Raw genomic sequence first — 6,274 nt, forward strand, 5'->3', positions numbered from 1 at the left:
CCCTACCCTGGTGCACACCCCTAACCCTAATATAGGGCTGAAGTTCCACTGAAAGTAAGGCGATTTTGAAAAAGCCTTCCTTGAGTAGCTTTTTCTGCACTGCTCATCATCTCTCCCCATCCTAAACACATTCCAACCATCAAAACCATGCCAGGACACCAGGTTTTCCTAACCCTAACCCTACCCTGGTGCACACCCCTAACCCTAATATAGGGCTGAAGTTCCACTGAAAGTAAGGCGATTTTGAAAAAGCCTTCCTTGAGGAGCTTTTTCTGCACTGCTCATCATCTCTCCCCACCCTAAACACATTCCAACCATCAAAACCATGCCAGGACACCAGGTTTTCCTAACCCTAACCCTACCCTGGTGCACACCCCTAACCCTAATATAGGGCTGAAGTTCCACTGAAAGTAAGGCGATATTGAAAAAGCCTTCCTTGAGTAGCTTTTTCTGCACTGCTCATCATCTGTGCCCACCCTAAACACATTCCAACCATCAAAACCATGCCAGGACACCAAGTTTTCCTAAGCCTAACCCTACCCTGGTGCACACCCCAAACCCTAATATAGGGCTGAAGTTCCACTGAAAGTAAGGCGATTTTGAAAAAGCCTTCCTTGAGTAGCTTTTTCTCCACTGCTCATCATCTCTGCCCACCCTAAACACATTCCAACCATCAAAACCATGCCAGGACACCTAGTTTTCCTAACCCTAACCCTACCCTGGTGCACTCCCCTAACCTTAATATAGGGCAAAAGTTCCACTGAAATGAGGGTGATTTTGAAAAAGCCTCCCTTGTGTAGCTTTTTCTGCACAGCTCATCATTTCTTCCCCTTTTGAACACATTCCAACCATTGAAATCATGCCAGGACACCTAGTTTTCCGAACCCTAACCCTACCGAGGTGCACATGCCTAACCCTAATATAGGGGGAAAGCTCCATTGAAAAAAGGGTGATTTTAAGAAATCCGTCCTTGAGGAGCTTTTTCTGCACAGCTCAGCATTTCTGCCCCTTTTAAGCAGATTGCAACCATCAAAATCTTACCAGGACACCTGATTTTTCTAACCCTACCCTGTTTCACACCCTGAACCCTAATATAGGGCGAAAGTTGTACAGAAAAGAGGACGATTTTGAAAAAACCTTCTCAGAGTACCTTGCTCAGATTTCCTTCGGAATTGGTGCCAGTCCTGGCCTGAACAGTCAGGAAAGTAAGATACTGCCTGCAGTGGTACAGTCCTGACCATAGTCAGGCGCTGGCTGGCTAGGGAGATTGGTGAACCCTCCACCTGCCCTAGGACAGGTGGTAGGTGCGAGGTGTTCCCTTCTCCACCCCGGCCTCCCACAATCTTGCGGGTTGTGTGTTTCCTCTGGTTCACCCACCATCCTCCTCTTCTCTGCCTTCCCAGAATAATGAGGACTGGACCGTGTGTAACCGCTGTGAGACTTACCGCCCGCCCCGGGCGCACCATTGCCGCATCTGCCACCGCTGTGTGCGCCGCATGGATCATCATTGCCCCTGGTGAGGACCCAGCTGTCCCCGGCCACAGGGTGGCGGAGGACACTCCTTGGACTGAAGCGGCGATGTTAGGGGAGGCCATTGGCACTCGGCTTTGGACAAGGGCGGAGGCTTCCTCAGCCATTCCCCAAAGCAACAGGAGGGGGTCTTTTTGGTAGTGGCCCCCTGACTGTGGAATGTGCTTCCTGGGGAGGCCAGCTTCGTGCCAGCCCTGTTGGCCTTCTGGCACCAGGTTAAGGCTTCCCCCTCCTCCGAGGCGCCGGATGATGTCTCAGTGTCAGTTGCTTTATCTGATGGCAACCGTTTTTAGTGATTTTAACTTCTTTTAAGATGTGTGTTATTTTATATTTTGTTACTTTGTATTTTTGGATTGTACTTTTGGGGAACTGCTCAGAGAGCTTTAGCAGTTGGCTCTGAGGTGGCCTAGTGAGGAAATGAAATCTATTTGATCACTTCAGCTTCCTCCTCCCCTCTGGGGACTGGGGCAAGCGACCGTCTTTATATTTAGCCCAATCTATTGTGTTGGGTTTTCCTTTTAACACGTGCACACCCTCTCTTCATAGGATCAACAACTGTGTCGGGGAACTCAATCAGAAATATTTCATCCAGTTTCTCTTCTACACGGGTATGTTGAAAAAGTTACACCCACAGCCACACTCCGAGAGAGTTCGGAAATGCTCTCCTGGTCTTTCCCAGCAAACCAGTCCTAGCAGGAGCGGGTCTTTTGCAGCACGGATGGGTATTTCCCGTCTGCTGAAGACCAGAACCACAGAAATCCTCTGCATGACCAACACGGATGCTCGCACCTTGGTACCGCTTGCTCAGAAAGCTCACGTTCCCAGCTGTGAGGACTGTAGTGACGTCGGCAGAGAACGGGGAATTCGTTGGTGGGGGCAGAGAGCACCCAGGTCCCTGCTCCTCAAACAGGGCAGGCGTGTGTCCCCACAGGGATTGTCTGTGCTGCGGCCACAGCCGCTTTGGCCTGGGCATTCGCCTTCAGAAACAATCTGCAGCTGGTTCTTTTGCCTGAGCTGCCCTCACGCTTCCCCGAAGCCACGCCGAAGGCCTCCGGAGACCGCGTGGCGCTGTGCCGGCCAGAGCCAGTCCGGCGAGACCGGCAAGATGCCGCCTTTGTGTGCTCCCCCAAACCAGAGCGGCGCTTGCCGACTTTCCCCACTGGAGGTTGCTCTTGCGCTGGGCACGTGCTCCAGGCCCAGGCTCCCTTTGGGCGCAACCCGCAATTAGGTTCGATTCATGTCTGGTTCCGCCGAGAGCTGGGCGTCCCCGTTTGCCAAGGCCGTGTGCCTTCCTGGCCCCCAGCCGCCTGGGGTACGTGTGCCGCCTGCGAGGGCTGCGGCACAGGCCGTCCTGCTTTCCCAAAGGCCTGCCTCACCCCTTTATAGCCCCTCTCAACTCCGGCTTTCCCGCCCCCACCCAGCAGAGCAGGGGCTGCAGAAGGCTCTTCAGCCGGGGACCGAATTCCATTCCGGAGACGCTTGTGGGGGTGGCGGCAATCTGTGCCCCCGCACAGAAGAGTGACGGTTTTCCTAAGCCACCCTTCTGTTTTGCACTCCGTACGCTCTGGGATATGAGGGCCCCTTTGGCAAAGCCCCTTCGAGATCATGGGAGAGACCATGCTGCGTCTTTGACTTCTTGGGAGCTCCGTGCACAGCCCCCCTCCCCCTGCAAAGCCCTGCACACCCTTCTAATCCACACGACACCACCTTTCCCCTTCCTGAAAACTTCTCCTTTTTATGCAGGGGCTTTATCCCTCATTCCCGTTGTTCAAGCTGATGCCTGTGACAACAAGGACTAGAAACTTACTAAAATCTGCCTTCTAAGGCATCGGAAGCGTCCACAGGACACCCCCTTTCTTCAGTGGGCGTCCGTAGTATCATCCTGACCACACTTGGGCATGTGTGACCAGTGACTCCGGGAGATGATGTATGTGTGCAGCTGGGCTGATGCGCTTTTTCCCTGTTTTGTTTCTGCCTCCCCCTCCCCGCTTCCTGGCCTTTCCTGACCTAATTCTCCTGGCCACAGGCTTGGCCAGCCTGTACGCCATGGGGCTGGTCTTGACCACCTGGCTTTGGCCCGCGGACAAGAGCTCAGTGGGGAAGGCAGAGGCCTCCGGAGGTGGCGTTTCCGGCGGCGGCAGAATCCAAACGTGAGTGTCCACGGCTTCCTCCCACCGCGGAATTAAACTACCAAAAGTTTAAAAAAGAAGCACCACCACCAGTCCCAAGCAGAAGAGTGTCTGTGTGGAGTGAGTGAGTGAGTGTGTGTGTGTGTGTAGGGCCTGCAGAGGCTCTGAATTCCCCAGGCTTTGCAAAGTTAGAAAGGAAGAAGAAAGGGAACCGCCGTGCCACACAGTCCGTGCCAAGAACAACTGGAGCATGGGAACCAGGCTGGGGGGGGGGGAGGGGGGGGCGCTCCGAGCCAGCCTCTGTGCAACAGCCGCACCAGATGCTCCCTGGGAAATAAATGCCTGCCGCAGGGCTTTGCCCCTTAGATTTATAGCCCGCATTTCTTTTCTTTTTTTTTACAACAAAGAATTCAGAGAGCTGGCATCATTCTCCTCCTGCCGCTCTCAGCCTTCTCCCCACAACGACAGCCCTGTGAGGTAGGTTGGGCTGAGAGTCCGAGACTGGCCCCAGGTCCCCCAGTGGGCTCCGTGGCGGGGTGGGGACCATACCCTCGTCCTGCGCGCTTCACCACTGTGACACGCCGGCTCTCAAACCGGTCGCTGCTTCACCCAGCTAGCGCCGCCTCCTCTGTCCCTTCCTGCTGGCACCTGGGGCATCCTGTGTGGAAGAAACTGGGCACAACCCTTTTCTGTGTGCACAAACAAATAATGCGACGCTCCGGGATTCTGTCTTGCACGCTTGTTTGTGCTCGGGAGACAGGGAGAGAGGCTCTGAGGACCGGATCTCCTGATATTCCGAGTCCCCCATCTTGGTTTTGCATGTGTGTGCGTGGATGTGCATCAGAGGTTCAAGCCCTTCTTCTTAGGGAGAAAAGAAGAAGAAAAGCAGGCCGCCTCCCGCCCTGTTTCTCCGGGGGCCAAGCCGAGGGTGTCTGGCTGTTTTGGCCCCTGTCTTGGAATGACTTGTTACTTGGGACGTGATGTAAGAAGCACCAGACCATGGGGTGGCCACCAGCTTAGCTAGCAGACTGACTGCTTTCCCCCTTTTCTTCGGCCAGTGCTCACCGCATCATCCTGCTGGTAGAATCCATCATCTTTGGGCTCTTCGTTACCGTCATATTCTACGACCAGGTCAGTCTTCGGACCGAGCGGTTGGGTACCAGCGATCCTCCAGGTGTCCTTGGATTGGAGCCGCTCACAGCTCCAGTGAGGATGATGGGACTCCTAGTTCCCCACCAGTGTTTTGGTGGTTGTGCGCATGTGTTTGGGGGGGTGGGGGTGAGTTGTCTTTGCCAATCACCAAAAATTCTTTGGCTTTTCCCCATCGGCCCTTTTCATTTAAACATCAAACCCAAATCCCCAAGTGTCGGGAGAGAAACTGTGCCGGTGACTCATCGGCGCTGGCCAAGACGACCCGCTGGTGCAGCTGCCTCATGCGGCTTCGGTCTCTCTAGCCTGGGGCTGTCTATCCCTGCCCACAGGAACTCTGCAGAGTCTGAAGCAGGGGTTGTTCTCTGGCTGGAAATGCAGGATTGCAGCCTTCTTCAGGCTGAGTTCGGGGCTCCTGCCCTCCCCTATTTAGGGAACGGCCTTCTAGGAACACCAAGCTGTCGGGCGGAATTACAGCCCACTGGGCCCGATCTTTGTTTACGGTGGGATCTGCCATTTGGGGTGCAAGAGCAGCTTCCCGCAGAAGCCTGGGATGCAGGAAGAGTCTTTCCCACCCACGACTCACTTTCATCTTTGGGCAAGAGTTCTTAGAGGCTGAACTTGGGAGCGTTCTGCATGCAAAGTGACGTTTTCCCCCCCTCTGAGAAGGGGCCCTGCCTTCCATTGCGTCCCTCGTGGCTGCAGTTTGCCTCTAGCAATGGGGTGTCATTTGCAGGGCAGAGGAGGGCGGGGGGCTGCTGGGCAAGGCCCCAGCCTTTCCTAGGCACCTGCTGCGGGCCTAAGAAACCGAGACGCCGATTCGCCTGGGACGGCATTTTTGTCGGGCCACCGTCGGCCACGAGCCCCGCTGCGCTTCTCACATCCCTTCCCGGTTCTGTGTGTCTCGTCTCCCAGCTGGTCTCCATCATCACGGACGAGACCCCGATCGAGCAGCTCCGGAACCGGCTCCTGAAAGAGGCCCACCGGGAGGTGACGCACACGCGGAAGCCCAAGCTTGCCCTCCTGCGGGAGGTGTTCGGCCGAGGTACGTGGGTGAGGCGGCCGACGGGCACGGGCCGGGCAGGTGCCTTCCGCTCCTGAGGGGCTCCTGCAACCGCCTCTTCCTCCTCTCCTTCCAGGCTTCATGATCTGCTGGTTCTTCCCTTGCAACTGCAGCTCCCCTTCAGCCAGCGGGCCTTCCTACAGCTACTTGCCCAACTATGACGTGTGACTTGGTTGCGTTGCCGCCTGCTGCCAGGGCACGCCTGCCTCCTCGTCTTGCTCGTGGGCGCGCTCCCTGTCTCCCTCCCCTTCCTCGACGGAAGCACAAGGGTTCTCTTTCGCCTCCTGGAACCTGCGGCCCTGGATTGCATCCTTCTCTGGAATCCTGGAGCAGCGCCGGCATCCCATAAGTGCTTGAAATCCTGTCTCCCGCTGCGATAAGTGCTCGCTCCCATCTCGGCAAG

The sequence above is a fragment of the Varanus komodoensis genome, unplaced genomic scaffold (genome assembly GCF_004798865.1).
Source record: "Varanus komodoensis strain SLA01 unplaced genomic scaffold, ASM479886v1 scaffold55, whole genome shotgun sequence".
NCBI lineage: Eukaryota > Metazoa > Chordata > Lepidosauria > Squamata > Varanidae > Varanus > Varanus komodoensis.